Here is a 15,452-nt window from a genome sequence, read left to right as displayed (position 1 = left end):
AGAAGAGGCTGAGCTGCCGGAAACTCCACTGGACCCCACTGGACCCGGCTGGACCCCACTGGACCCCGCTGAACCCCGCTGAACCTCGCTGGACTCCGCTGTACACGGCTGGACCCTGCTGGACTCCGCTGGACCCAGCTGGACCCCGCTGGACCCCGCTGGACTCCGCTGGACCCCGCTGGACCCCGCTGGACTCCGCTGGACCTGGCTGAACCCTGCTGGACCCCGCTGGACCCCGCTGAACTCCGCTGGACCCCGCTGGACCCCGCTGGACTCCGCTGGACTCCGCTGGACTCCGCTGGACACGGCTGAACCCCGCTGGACCCCGCTGGACTCCGCTGGACACGGCTGAACCCCGCTGGACCCCGCTGGACACCGCTGGACACGGCTGGACCCCGCTGGACTCCGCTGGACCAGGCTGGACCCTGCTTTACCCCGCTGGACCCCGCGGGACTCCGCTGGACCCCACTGGACCCCGCTGGACCCAGCGGCCGTGGTGAGTGCCACCGCCTGTCTGAATTCAGAGTCCCCTGGGGAGACAGACGGGCAGGCGTGCTCCAGAGGTGGGGCGGGGGTCCAGGGTGGTCCGCGCTCCTCTCCCTCAGGTCCCAGCTCCTCCTTCCTGGGAGCCAGGGGCTGGAGGGGCAGCAGAGGGGCTGGAGGGCCGGGACCACCTAGGGGAAGCGTCCACCCACAGGCTCTGGGGTCCCCAGCGTGGAGGGTGGGAGCCCCACTGGCTCAGCACAGCTGAGTCCGCAGGTGCCCCTGCACTGAGGCTTGCAGACGCTGTGGCAATGCCGCCGTCTCCTGTGCCGCTGACCGCTGACCCGTGCCCTGCGGAAGGGGAAGAACTTGTTGACCCATCCTGGTGTCCTGCCCTTATGCTGTAGGGACAGGACCATAGGGCCCGTCGGTGTGGATGAGCGTTCGGGAGTTTGCTGAGCCTTTGGGGGGCGGGTGAGTGTTTGTTTGGGAAGCCAGATGAGTGTTTGGAGAACCCAGTGAGCGTTTCAGGTGGCCAGCAAGTATCCGGGGGCCCTGGATGAAGGTCTGGGGGCCTGGTGTTTGGGGAGCCTGTTTCCCAGGCAGGGGGCTGGGTGAGCATCTGGGGGCCTGGGTGAGGAGGAGGACAGGAGCGTCAGCTGGGTTTGCGGGCTGTGCGCAAACATCCGTTCATTCACCTGAGAACCACCTCCTGGGTGTCTGCTATGTGCCGGTCACCAGCTGCAGAGGCGTGTGGGGACAGAAGGAGCCTCCCTGCAAGCCACAGGTGGGCGGCTCAGGCGTCTCACCCGGCCAGGGCGGGTCAGCGGGGCTGCAACCTCGGCTCATCCTGCACCCGTCCCACTTGCTCACCTGAGTCCGGCATTGACTGAAAGCAAAGGGTGGAGCGGGCCCAGCGGAGGAAGCGCTTGGTGGGGAAGGCATCGGGGTGTGCAGGTGCACCTGGCTGACTTCCAGGGGTACTGCCGAGGACTCGGGGTTGGGGCTGCAACTGGGGAGTGGGGATCGCATGGGCAGTTCTGGGTTTGCACTAGCGCTGAGCACACCTGAATCTGTACTTGGAAACCAGAGAGGTGGGGTCTGCAGACAGGGGAGAGGGCAGGTGACACCCCCCCCCCCGTGTACCTGGGAGGAGGAGAGTGCCTGGCAAGTGCAGGATTGGTGTCCACGGGCATGCGACGCTTTTCCTCCCATTATGGATGAACCCATCACCATCTCAGGCCAGGGCAACTGGGAGGATGAGGGACTTGTTACAGAGTGACCCAGACTCTGATGAAACAGAGGTCTGGGGACGTAGGGACAGGAGGGGACAAGACACGCAGTGGTCACATGACCCGTGTTATGGGGAGAGATCTGGGGTCATGGGGACAGGACACCTAGTGCTCAGGTGACCTGTGTTATGGGGAGCGATCTCCTCTGTGATGGGGAGACAGACATGCACGCACAGGTGTCCCCATGGTGGTGACACAGACACACCAACAGGAGCCCTACATGATGGGGACACACATCCACAGGTGCCCCCCACAATGCCCATGCTTGGAGGTCTGAGATAGTGTTTTGCTATATATTATACCTGTATTCTGTTGCAACCTATGAAATAAAATCATATCTGGATTAGAAAAGAGACTTTTATTCCAAAGGATTATTGTGAGGGGGAAGGGGGACTGTTACAAGGGGATGAGCGTTTACTAATGGGGGAGGGACTATTACAATAGAGGGGGGACCGATTACTGTAGAGGAAGGACTATATCTGTACAAGGGGCAGTATTACCGTGGAGGGGTGACTAACATGATAGGGGGTGAAATATGACAATCAGTGGGGGCTCTGACAATGTGGGGCTATATAATTCTAGAGAGGGGACTCATAATACAGGAGGACTCTTACTGTAGCGAGGGGACAATTACTATAAAGGAAGGACTATATCTGTACAAGGGGCATTATTACTGTAGAGGGGTGACTACTACGATAGAGGGGGAAATATGACAATCTGTGGGGGCTCTGACAATGTGGGAGGATATTACTGTAGAGAGGGGAGTATTATAATAAAGGAGGACTATTGCTGTAGTGGGGGGACTATTACTGTAGAGGGGGGAATGTTACAATGGGGAGGACTATGGTAATGTGGGGGGCTGTTACAATAGAGGATGGCCTATGACAAAGGGGGCACTATTATAATAAAGGGGACTATTACATTAGAGGGGGACCATTCTGTAGAGGGAGACTGTTACAGTAGAGGCAGCACTATTTCTGCAGAGAGAGGATGCTTACCACTGAAGGGGGACTATTATAATAGAGGAGGACTCTTACTGTTCAGAGGGGACTATTATAGTATAGGTGAGACTATTACAATAGAGGGAGGTCTATCGCTATAGAGGGGGGACTATTACTGTACAGAGGGGACCATTACAAAAGAAGGGGGCCTAGGACAATAGAGGAGGACTATGACATAGCGGGGGGCTATTCTAACGAATGGGGGTCTATTACTGCAGAGGGGGGGCTACTACAATAGAAAGGGGACTATTGCAATTGAGGAGTACTGTTACTGTAGTGGGGGAACTATTATGATGGAGAGGGGACTATTAATATGGAGTGGGGACTATTAGGGTAGAGGAGAGACTATTACTGTAGAGAGGGACCTATTACAATAGGGGGTAGACGATGACAATAGACGGGGATGGTTACTGTGGGGGGAGAACTCTAGCAATGGAGAAGGACTTTTACTCTAGAGGGGGGACTGTGACAACAGAGGGTGACTATTGCAATAGAAGGGGACTATTATAATCAAAGAAGACTATTATTGCAGAGGAGGGACTATGGCAATAGAGGAGCACTGTTACTGTAGAGGGGGAACTTTGACAATAGAAGGGGGAACTGTTACTGTAGATTGAGGACTATGGCAATGGGGGGGCTATTACAGTAGAGGAGAGACTCTTACTGCAGAGGGGGGACTATTACAATAGAGGGTGGAGTATGACAATGGAGGCAGTACTATAACAAGAAAGGAGAACTGTTACTCTATAGGGGGAACAGTTACTGTAGAGGGGGGACCATGACAATAGAGGGGGACTATTACTGTAGAGGGGGGACTATGGCAATGGGGGGGCTATTACAGTAGAGGAGAGACTCTTACTGCAGAGGGGGGACTATTACAATAGAGGGTGGAGTATGACAATGTAGGCAGGACTGTAACAATAAAGGAGAACTGTTACTCTATAGGGGGAACAGTTACTGTAGAGGAAGGACCATGACAATAGAGGGGGACTATTACTGTAGAGGGGGGACTATGAAAATAGGGGTAAATCCTGACAAGGTCTGCAAGCATCTGGAGAGTTGGGGCAAAGGAGGTTTCTCCATGGAGAGGAGTAAACACAGGGATAAAGGCCCGGGCATGGGGCTGGTATGAAAGGTGGCCTGACAGCACGTGGACCAGAGGCCCCGACTCAGGACGTGCCCCGAGCGAGGCCTCTGCCCACGTGGAGGGCAGTGGCCGCAGTTCAGGCCGGCGAGGACAGGATCCCATGGGTCACCAGCCCTTGTTCTGACTGATCCCGTGAAGGAGAGGGTCAGCTCCTGGCTGATGAGCCCGGGGAGGGGTCTGTGTGGCCTGGTCAGGGAAGGGGGGATCCTGAGTCTCAGCTGAGTCTTTGTGGGGAAGGGTCTTTGCGGGAAGCCCTTTCCCGGACGCAGAGGGTGAGGGGATTTCTGGGCCCTCAGGTCACCTTCCACATCGTCCAGAGGGCCTTCGTCCTTGTCACAGGTGGGGAAGCCAAGGCACAGAGGCTCAGGAGCGAGGTCAGGGTCCAGGCGAGCGGACGGGTGAAGACCAGGGCCCGCAGTGGGGGACCGTTTGGGGGCCCAGCTGCTCCAAAGTTGGGGTTTGTGTCTCCAGGTGACTGAGGTTTTAAACTTCTCCTTCCATGATCGGGTGGCCTTGCTCGGTCTCACGACGGCTAAGAGTTCCAGTGTCTTTACGCCCCTGTCCCTCTCCACCCCCAGCACAGCCACCCATAGCAGGAGGGAGGGGACACTCAGACCTGACCTGTGGCAGGAGGAGGGGACACTCAGACCTGACCTGTGGCAGGAGGAGGGGACACTCAGACCCTGGTCTTCCTTAGAGGGGAGTGAGCCATGGGAAGGCAGCCAGGAAACCACGGTGAACGAGGGTGTTTAGCGGGGTTTGTCCAGTGGGCGTCTCCTCTGTAAATGTGAATTTCCTCTGCAGGAGGAAAGCTTGGGCCCCCTTCTAGGTTTTCCCCTGCATCTGTTGGTTCTTGGTGGCCTTCAGCTCAAAGTAACCCACACACCAAAGACGCACGTTCTGGGGCGGTGCCCTCTGGTGCCCCCATTTCTGCGCTGACTCAGCAGGAGATCGGGCCGTGCCGGCCAGCAAGGACGGGGCCAAGGTCGGGGCCAGCACAGGGCCTGGGGGAAATACGGTTGAGGAGAGTTTTGGTCACCTCACGTGGTCCTAGGTGTGCGCCTGGTGTGTCTGTGTCCGGATCTCCTCTTCCTATAAGGACGCCAGTCCTACGGGACCAGGGCCCACCCTGGTGACCTCATTTTGTCTTCGTGACCGCTGAAAGGCCCCATATCCAAGCAGTCACATTCTGGGGTCCTGGGGGTCAGGACTTCAACCGGGGATTGGGGGAGCAGAGTTCAGGCCCTGGGCAGAGGAGGTGGGTCGGGGGGCTGCACCATGGTGGATGCGGTGCTGACCTCAGCATCCGGGGGGCCTGGGGCTTCCGGTCCTACCCGCTCGCTGCACCACCGCGGACGCCTCTGTCAGCCTCCTGTCCCCGGGCGGGCGTGGGAAGGATGCACGGCGGCTTGTCGGCTCATGCTGAGCCTAAATTCATCGCCGCCTGCAGTGGGGACTCGGAGAGCGGCAGCTACCGCTGAGACTGCAGGACCCAGGAGGTCTCTTCCAGTCCGCAGAGAGACGCGGGAGCACTGAGGTCCGGGCACGCGCGGGGGTCCTCGGGGAAGTCAGCCCCAGCTTCTAACCTGCCCGGCGTCTCCCTCTGCCGTCCGCTCTGCGCTTCTCCTGGGAACCGTTCCAATCGCCTTCCCTGCGCCAGCACCCAAGAGGCGGGGAGTGAAGGTGGCTGGGGACTAGGCCGCAGGCTGCACCACCCCTAGGACGGAAGCCCCCGCGCCTGGACACCCCGCAGGCTCAGCCTGGGCCCTCTTGCCGGCCCAAGCGGAAGAGGCTGCAGCACAAGCCGAGGGTGTGGGATCCTCTGGGGGCGGGACGTCTGCTCCAGCCGCCGCCGCCGCCGCCGGGAAGGCGGACTTGAGCTTCGGGGTCTGTCTGTCTGTCCCTGTCTGTCTCCCTCCCTCTCTCTCCCTTCCTTCCTCTCCCTCAAACCCCCTCTTCCCCTCCCCCGTCTGTCTGTCTCTCTCTGTGCTTCGGTCTCCCTCGGTCTCGGTCTCTGTCTGTGTCTGTCTCTCTCCAGAAGTCCTCTCCACTCCCCCCTACTCCCCATCGCTCCCTCTTCCTTTCTCTTTGAAAGAAGTCCGTTGGCTCCTTTTTCTCAAAGCCGCGCCTCCGTGCAACCAGCACCGCGCTTTCTGGACACGCTGTTTTAATGATGCGAAACCTCGTTTCCTTCCCCAGACCGCACGGGGTTGGCTGCCGACGGGTGGGCAGGCGAGCACACCAGCAGCTTCCCGAGCGCCCCGCGCCAGGAATGTGCACGAGGACCGGACGTCTGTGGGCGCTGTGCTGGGCGCTGTGCTCGCCGCCGGAGGACGTGCCCCTCCACCACCTCTCCGTCGCGGGGGAGGCCCCTGCGTTCCGACGGGGATGCCGACTGCGAGCTGCGTGGGGAAGCCTCACGGGCCCCGCGTGTGCGCGCACACGCATGCACGTACGTGCGCACACGTGCACACGCACGAGCATCTTGCCTTCTCTGCCCACTTCATTCCCGGGAGGCCCGGGAGGCACCTGGGGCACCACCGAGAGCAAGGCTGCAGGAGACGTGACAGCCCGGGGGAATTGGGGTAGCGCTCCCCTCAGGCAGCCTGTCCTCCTCCCAGGGACCCCTGGGAATTTCAGGCCCCTCGTCTCCGCGTCCACGTTTTCCGTCAGAGGCCGTGCAGCGTCTTCTGTGATTGGACCTGGAGGGTCCAAAGTTGGGTCCAGTCCCCAAACGACTCAGTAAGCGGTCGGGGGCTTTGCAATCAAACGGAAGAAGCTTTGACTCGAGCCCGTTTTGGTGCAGAACGTGCTGCAAAGCTCAGCCCTGGACGGGCGTCTCGGCCTGAGGGGCGCCCCGCGGTGACGGGGAAGGCCAGCCGTTCCGGGGTGAGACTCCTGCGCTCAGGACGCTGGCGGGGATGGCCACGAGGCACCGCAGCGGGGAGGCGAGGGCCTCCGCCAGCCAGCACCGCGCCACCGCCGCCCGAGGGCGCAGGTGCTCCCCGTTCCGGCCTGCAGCCGCGCGGACGCTGGGCACCTCGCCTGCCTCTGTGACGCCCGCCCCGCCCGCTGGCCGCCTTGGCCCATCTCCCATTTGCAGGGACGGTCGGACAAACAGAAAGTACCGCTTCACTTGGACGCCGGCTTTAAACTGTTTCTCGCGGTGGGTGGGGGAGTTTTCTGTTTGGTTCGTTTCCTGACGGCTCTTGGGTTCTGCGCCGGCTGCCCCGCGCTCCGTGGGAGGAGAGGGACCCGCCGCCCACCTGTCCCGTCCCTTCCCCTGCGGGCTGCAGGGCCCGCCGGCAAACCCAGACGCGGGGTCAGCCGGCCGCAGCCCCGCTCTCTCAGCCCTGCCAGGTGCTTCCCCGTGGGGACGGCTGTGGGCACCTCACAGGAAGGAAGCTTCCGGATCCTCAGGCCTCGCGCCCACAGAGGGGCCCTTGGTCGGTCTCCTGGCCAAGGCCCTGTACCCGTTAAATAATAATTCCCGTTCCCCTCCCCCAGCCCCTGGCACCGCTAATCTGCCTCTGTCTGCGTAAATTTGCCGATTCTGGACATTTCTATAAATGGACACACGAAACGTGTCTTTCTGGGTCTGGCTTCTCTCCCTGAGCACCGTGTGTTCAAGGTCCATCCACGTGGCAGCCCGGGTCAGAGCTTCGCTCCTTTTCACGGCTGACTCATAGTCCGCTGTGTGCATGGACCCCACGCTGTGTGTCCATCCGTCCATCCATCCGTCCATCCATCTGTCCATCCGTGCACTGATGGACACTTGGGTGATTTCCACGTTTTTGCTGCTGTGAATAGTGCTGTGTCCAAATATTTGTTTGGGCACCTGTTTTCATTTCGTACGCTGCATACTCTTGGCAGAATTGTATGAGCATTTTTTGGAAATAGGTGATACACCAGAAGGACACGGAGAGAAAAGGAGGTGAGCCCATGGCTCCCTGGAATCCTACTCCTGCCCCCGGGGTCCAAGAACCCTTCAAGGACGTTCTGGGCACACAGAAGCATCACACTTGGGGGGGCCTCTGTCCCTTTCCCACAAACGGGAGCTGGGGTCCCCCAGGTGGGACCCTGCTGTGCCCCCCCTACCCACCCATGTTGGGAATCACCTCGATTTCTGCCTCCGATTTTAAACGAGCATGGAATCCCGCTGTATGGATGCCCAGGATTAATTTAAGCAACACCTGTCGATGAGCACAGAGGCGTTTCCCATCTTCTACAGCAAGAAGCTCCGTGGACAACGGCACCGCACAGTACAGCCCTGCTTGCGCGCATGAGCAGATCCGGACTGGCTCAGTCCAAGAGGACGCGGGTTTCCCGTCTGGATGGACCTTTGCCCGGTTCTCCCCGGGGAGGCGGTGACGCATTCCCTCCGGTCCCTGCACCTCTGCCCGCACGACGCTGACCTTGTAACTTTGCCAGTCTGTTGGCTCAGCGACGGTATCTCACCGTGTGGATCATTTGTGTTCCTGCTATTACTCTTTCCAACGTAGGTTTTTTTAACAAATAATCTAAATGTGAGAGGAAGCACAGATTTTTAGTTTATCACGCAGAACACTGCCTCGTGCCTTTGGACGGCCAACGTTCCCCTCACGGAAGAAGGCTGCTCTGAATTCTTTCACCCCAGTTCAGTGTTGCCTCTTCCAGAACTTTCTACCGATGGAATCACAGCGAATACTCCAGGGTCTCTGCTCTCACTCAGCAATGTTTTTGAGGCTTAGTCACGTTTTCACATCCACGAGTGGGTTCCTTCTGGAATTTTATGACTTAAAAAAACAGTTAAATCCTTGACTCACACGTGTTTTATTTTAATGGAGCAGGATCCAGTCTGTATTTTTTCCAGATAGCTGCCCAGGTGTCCCACCAGCTGGAGTCCCACCATGGCCTGAATCCGATCACTGGAATGGCTTGGCCAACTTCAGAGAGGACAGAAGCCCCTGGGTGTCAGGCCCATGTCCCCGCAGGGCCCAAGGCAGGACTGGGGGGGAGACAACGCAAACCCAGGTGTGCGGATTGACCTGCCTGCTGCCAAATTCACGTGCCTCTGACCCTGTGGACAGGACCTTATTTGGACAAAGGGTCTTTGCAGACGTGATGAAGTGAAGGGTCTGAGATGAGGTCCTCCTGGAGGAGGATGGCCCTACATCCAATGACAGGGTCCTTCTAAGAGACAGAAGAGGAGAGACCCAGACACAGAGGAGAAGCCCCGGGAAGACAGAGGCAGAGATGGGAGGGACGCGGCCACAAGCCCAGGGACGCCTGGAGCCCTCAGAAGCTGGAAGAGGTGGGAAGGACCCTCCCCTGGAGCCTCTGGAGGGAGCGCGGCCCTGGGACACCTTGACCTCAGATGGCTGGTCCCCAGGATGGGGGAGGATGGATGCCTTCTGTTTTTAGCCCCCCGTTTGTGGTCCTTTGCCATGGCCATCCCAGGACTCTCATGCTCCAATCACCCCTACCGTGGAAGGCCCAGTCATGTGTGGGGTGGACGGGCCGAGGGCCAGGCTGGGGGGACGTGAAGGAGAACGGTGAGCCTGGCTGGGGTCCCAGCTCTGCATCCGATGCTACTGGCACCTAAGGGCCCTCCTCCGCACTCTGCTGTCCCAGTGGCCTATTCTCACCTGGGGAGCGCTTCTGGGCCGGACCATCTGCTATGAGACCCTTGTTTATCTCTTTAGCACCTTTGCCTTTTGGGAACCCCAGCAAGGGAAACATGTTAGTCACGGTAAGATTTATTTCAGATAAAATTCTGGAGCTGCGACCTCGCCCAATCGGCAGCCCTGTGGAAGCGTGAGGGCCTGGCTTCCCTTCCGCAGGGCTCCCCCCGAGACGGGGTGTCCCCCCTGCACGGCACGACGGCGGGGGCACCCCTCCTGACCCCGCGTCACGGTCCTGCCCTCAGCAGCCTGCCCGCGGGCCCGTCCGCGAGGGGCACAGCCCAGCCCCAGTCTCGGGCCGAGCCCTGGATGAATGGCAGGGAAGAGGAGGACGAGCTTGCCTGACCACGGGGTCCAGACACTGGGGAAGATAGTGCGTTGGCTAATAACTTGAAATAGGCTACTTACAGCAACACTTACCAGTTAGAAAATCTTTTTAAATTCCATTTACATTAACAAATATAAAATGCCCGGAAATAAGTTTAACAATTTGGAGAATGTCGATCAAGAGCAATGGAGATTCTCAGTAAGGAACGCAGAGGAAGGTATGAATCAACCTCCTGGCTAAGGAATTAACCTTCACGGCTCTGGTGACAAACCAGACGTCAGCAAATGAACACTCCTCGTGTGGACTCTTCCCAGCGCCCCAGAGGGTCTTCTCTAACTCCTTGAGTTAGTCCAGGAGCCTCAGAACTGCAGACGTTTATCCTCTCCCAGCCCTGGAGGCTGGAGTCTGAGATCCAGGTGTGGGCGGGGCTGGTTCCTCCCGAGGCCTCTCTCCTGGGCTTGTAGACGGCCTCTCCTCCCTGTGTCCTCATGTGGTTGTCCCTCTGTGTGTATCTGGGTCCTGATCTCCTCTTCTTATAAGGACACCAGTCCTATGGGATCAGGACCCACCCTAGTGACCTCATTGTACCTTCATCCCCTCTTTAAAGACCCCATCTCCAAATACAGCCCCATCCTGGGGTCCTGGGAGTCAGAACATGTACATTTTGAGGAAACAGTTCAGCCTGTGACACAAGCTGTGGGTTGATCATGTCCATAATTGTCTCTGTTTGCTGCTGGTGGCTGGTGTGTGGCCCCCCTTGGTTTCCCAGGAGCCTGAGAAGTTAAATCCCCATCCATATCGGTCGAGTTTACATCAATTTGTTTCAAACCCTTATATGTGTGGCGTTTCTCCAATTACATCCTGTAAGAACAGGAGAAAGCACCAGTCCTGTGTGGCCTGGGCTAAAACAGAGACAACGGACCTGCCGTGAGACCCGGCCACCAGGTACTCGGGGCCCTAGGGGAACGTTGGGGAGACGGTGCCCTGGGCACATGCCGGCCACTCCAACTCCCACCTGGGACGTCACAGTTCTGGGGATGAAGGAGGTCGGGAAATGTGACATTCAGTTCTAGAAGGACAGCATGATGGTCCTTTGACGTGTAAACTCATAACATACTTTCATCTTCATTGTAAATACTTACCACTAATTGAGGATCCATGTGAGCTCAGGGTCTGTGGCCTTGTGGGAATCCAGAGGCCACAGTGCTGTTGAGATGGGGTCCCCACCACTGTTTGCTCTCACAGACACCCCCATCATCCACCCGCTTCCGTCCACACCCACACACCCCCATCATCCACCCGCTTCCGTCCACACCCACACACCCCCATCATCCACCCGCTTCCGTCCACACTCACACACCCCCATCATCCACCCGCTTCCGTCCACACTCACACACCCCCATCATCCACCCGCTTCCGTCCACACTCACACACCCCCATCATCCACCCGCTTCCGTCCACACTCACACACCCCCATCATCCACCCGCTTCCGTCCACACTCACACACCCCCATCATCCACCCGCTTCCGTCCACACACACACCCCCATCATCCACCCGCTTCTGTCTCACACCCACACACCCCCATCATCCACCCGCTTCCGTCCACACTCACACACCCCCATCATCCACCCGCTTCTGTCTCACACCCACACACCCCCATCATCCACCCGCTTCCGTCCACACTCACACACCCCCATCATCCACCGGCTTCCATCCACACTCACACACCCCCATCATCCACCCGCTTCCGTCCACACTCACACACCCCCATCATCCACCCGCTTCCGTCCACACTCACACACCCCCATCATCCACCCGCTTCCGTCCACACTCACACACCCCCATCATCCACCCGCTTCCGTCCACACTCACAGACACCCCAATGTGTCCCCCAGCCCCACGTCACAGGCGACGCTGTAACCCTCCGCACGCGGCTCACGGGCACCCCGATGACTCTTCCCTCCAGGAGGTGCCGTCGCTGCGCCGGCTGTGGTTTGGGGCCAGCAGGTCATCCTGTCCTACGAGGATGAGGCATCCGAGAGCCGGCACGTGGAGCTGTGGCCTGGGGTCCCCTACTGGTGGGGGAACCAGGTGAAGCCCCAGGACCTCGTCCACCACCTGGAGCACATGAAGAGCTGCGGCTGCCCAGGTTTGTGGTGCCCTCTGCACAGAGACCCCACCTCCACCCAGTCTCTCGTGTGCCATCAGGCACAGGCTTTGCTTCGGGTTCAAGTGAAGAAACGCAACAGTAGCGCATGCTCGCCTGTGTGCATATACATGCGCGAACACGTGTGCATATGCGCACGTACATACACACACATAATGTAAGTGTGTATGCCTGTGTGCACATCCACGCATAAACGCATGTGTATATGCCTGTGTGTACACATTCATGCACAAACATCTGTGTGTATGCCTCTGTGTGCCTGTATATGAATAAACATATGTGTCAGGGTGTACACGCATGTGTGCATGTACACATGTGTATATGTACACACACCCACGCACACAGGTAAGTGCACAGACATACACACATGTACACACATCCCCACACAATTTATACAGGAGGTTCCATGCACAAGCGGGTGCACGTGTGCACACACACACACACACACACACACATACACACGGCATCAACACAGGTGTCTAAAGGGAGCCTCCCCAGGTAGGTCCACCACCCGGCTCTGCTCTGCGGGTGAGGCTGTGCCATCCAGCAGGACTTAGCGGGTCCCCATGCACCGTGGTTTTCCCTCAGTCATGCATGTTTCCCTGCACACGGGCCTCAGGGCGAGGAGTGGCTGGCACTTCTATTTGCCGGGCGCTGCTCAGGGTTTACACACGTGAGCCTGTCCATCTTCACAGCAGACCTTGAGTGGACCCGTGGCTCTGCCCATGGACGGGTCAGGAGGGTGATGCCCGCCCACCCGCCCGGCAGCTCCACCTCCTCTGTCTCTGTGTCTGTCTGTCTCTTTCTCCTTCTGTCTCTCTCTCTCTCACTGTCTCTCTCTCCCTCTGTCTCTCTGTCTCTCTCTCACTGTCTCTGCCTCCCTCTGTCTTTCACTGTCTCTGTTTCCCTCTGTCTCTCACTGTCTCTCACTCCCTCTGTGTCTCTGTCTCTGTGCCTCTCACTGTCTCTGTCTCTCCTTCTGTCTGTCTCTCTGTCTCTCTTGCCCTCTCTCTCTATCAAATTTCACTTGTTCAGTTCTGGGGTGTCCTCCTAGCTGTGTGCTGGGTGCCGGTGTCCTGCCCTGGGGAGAGCAGCCGGGAGTCTCGGGCCCCTCTACCCCCCTAGGGGAACACGTTCTCAGCCGGGGGTGTTTCCGAGTGGGTGTCCTGCTTTGTCTTAGTGGTTTGTTGGTTTCTTTAAGGAAATGGGCCCTTTTCTGCCTACTTTGAGGGTCGGTGATGTTTTGCTTTGTTGTAGCTGTTGGTCTGATGAAGGGGAACTTTTACTGATGGTTGCCCCCGGTCTAGGTGTTTTACATTTGGGTCAAGGGCACATGGCTGCAGTGGACACTGGGGGCCCCAGGGCCCCTTGTTCAGTTCCCTGTCATCAGTCAGCAGCTGGCGATCGAATCCGTCCTGTGTTACGTTTGGTACTACGTGTACCAACTCACCCGCTGTTTTCTCTGAGCCGACGTGATGGAAAATGGTTTCCATCCAACGAAACCCGCAGTGCTCACCCAGCTGCCCCTGCAGCACCTCTGCCGGCATCCGAGGGCTGCTCCTGCCCATCCGACCCCCGTTTCCGCTAAAACGGCCGCCATGTTCACCCTCGACGCCGTGCTGACCTCTGGGCTCCCTGGGGTCTCCTGGTGTGTTTTCCCAGAAGGCACCCTTGCTTCGGTGGCGCAGTTTTGGGGCAGAGTTGTCGAGAACAGCCGGACCCTGGGGTCTGCCGGGGGAGGTCCTGGAGCCCAACCTGGCTGGATCTGGAATCAGCCGGGTCCCAGTCCTGGTGGTGTCAGGAGGTTTGGGAAGCGTCCAGGGTGGAAACCACCCAAACGCCGATGGCCGGCTGGATGGACAGACAGACGTGGTCCACCCCCACGTGGAATATTGTTTGTCCATGAGAAGCAACGAGGATGGACCTTGAAAACAAGGTTCAAGGAAGTCAGACACGAAGGGCCACACAGTGTGTGATTGCATTCATAGGAAACGTCCAGAACACGCACATCCATAGGTAGAAAAGCGGGTCAGTGGTGCTGGGGCTGGGGGAGGCGGACGGGGAGTGACGGCTCATGGGCACGGGGTCTCCTTTGCGGGGTGAGGATGCTCGGCACCAGGCGGGGGTGGCGGCTACACGGCGTTGAGAATGTGCTAAATGCTGCTCAGTTGTAACGTGGCGAAGTTTACGTTAAGCGGATTTTACTTCCATTTTTAAACACTGCACCTGGGGGCCTTCACGAGGCTCTGACTCCCGTGTGGCTCTGGGCTCCCACACAGCGGCCTTTCATAGCCACGAGAGCTGAGCCACTTGTCACTGGAGAGCAGCTCAGAGGCAGCCGGGGACAGGCTGGTGACCCCCCCATGGGGGTCAGGACGTGGACGTCTCTGGGGTCATCGTTCAGCCCACCATCCCGAATAACAGAAGAAATTCAATGACTTGACACCCCTTTGAGCCCCTGCTGTCGGAACTCGTGTCTCTGTCCGAGATCTGAAACTCCGGAGCTGCCACGGAGGGCAGGACGTGGGTGGGTGGCCGCGTAGACGGGCACGTGAGCCCCTTGTCCTCCCTGTTCCAGGCAGGCTGTCCGCGGCCGGAAGCAACCGGACGGAGAGCCTGGAGTAGGTCCCCGCGCACCCGTCCGCGTCCCTGGAGGAGATGACGCTGCCCGGGCTGCCGAACCTGGGAACCTGGGTGCGGGCACAGCGCCCGGGGCCGGGCACGCCCTGCACCGACATCACGGCGGGCGACTTCATCGGGGCCGACGCCTTCGTCCGGACGGAACGCAAAGCTGCTCCGGAGCTGACGGCGCCCTCGCGAAGCCAGCGCCGCGAAGGCTGCCGCTCTGTCCTCCGTCTGCGGGGCTGGCCACCGCTGCCCCCTGAACGGGGGAGAGCAGAGCAGCGGGGCCGGGCGGCGGCTCCCGCGCCTTGCCCGTGACGCGGACGGCCCTCAGCGCTCCCGGCCCCTCGTTCCTCGGAGCCTCTCTGGGCGGATTCCGCGTGCGAGGCGATGATTAACGGTGACTGTGCGATCCCATCCACGAAGGACGCTTACCTGGATCCTGGCGTCTGTGTGGGTACAGCCCCGGCTGCGCTGTGCCGGCTGGTGGGAGAGGCTCTGGGCGACCCCTCCCCTGGGGGCTGCCAGCAGTGAACGATGAGCCCCAGCTCGAGGGGCTATAGTATCGTGTCTGCGGGAGGGGACTGAGCGTACTGGAATGCCACCGAGAAAGCCCCTTTATCAGATGACGGGAGTAACCTGTGTCTGATTCTAAGGAAATCACAGCTGTTCCCTTTGCCCCAGGCCAACAGGCTTCCTAGGGGCCACTGGTTTCCTTCGGTTTCCCCCACTGTCGTAGGAGTGAGC

General features: G+C 59.0%; 1 pseudogene; it reads left to right on the top strand.

Annotated features, from left to right (window-relative positions):
• The first annotated feature begins 10,099 nt into the window (after positions 1 to 10,099).
• Positions 10,100 to 15,023, top strand: LOC133083658 (PI-PLC X domain-containing protein 1-like; annotated as a pseudogene).
• The last annotated feature ends 429 nt before the right edge of the window (positions 15,024 to 15,452 follow it).

Source organism: Eubalaena glacialis, unplaced genomic scaffold (assembly GCF_028564815.1).
Source record: "Eubalaena glacialis isolate mEubGla1 unplaced genomic scaffold, mEubGla1.1.hap2.+ XY scaffold_457, whole genome shotgun sequence".
Lineage (NCBI taxonomy): Eukaryota > Metazoa > Chordata > Mammalia > Artiodactyla > Balaenidae > Eubalaena > Eubalaena glacialis.
The sequence above is the reverse complement of the archived record's forward strand: the minus strand, read 5'-3'. Positions and strand labels throughout refer to the sequence as shown.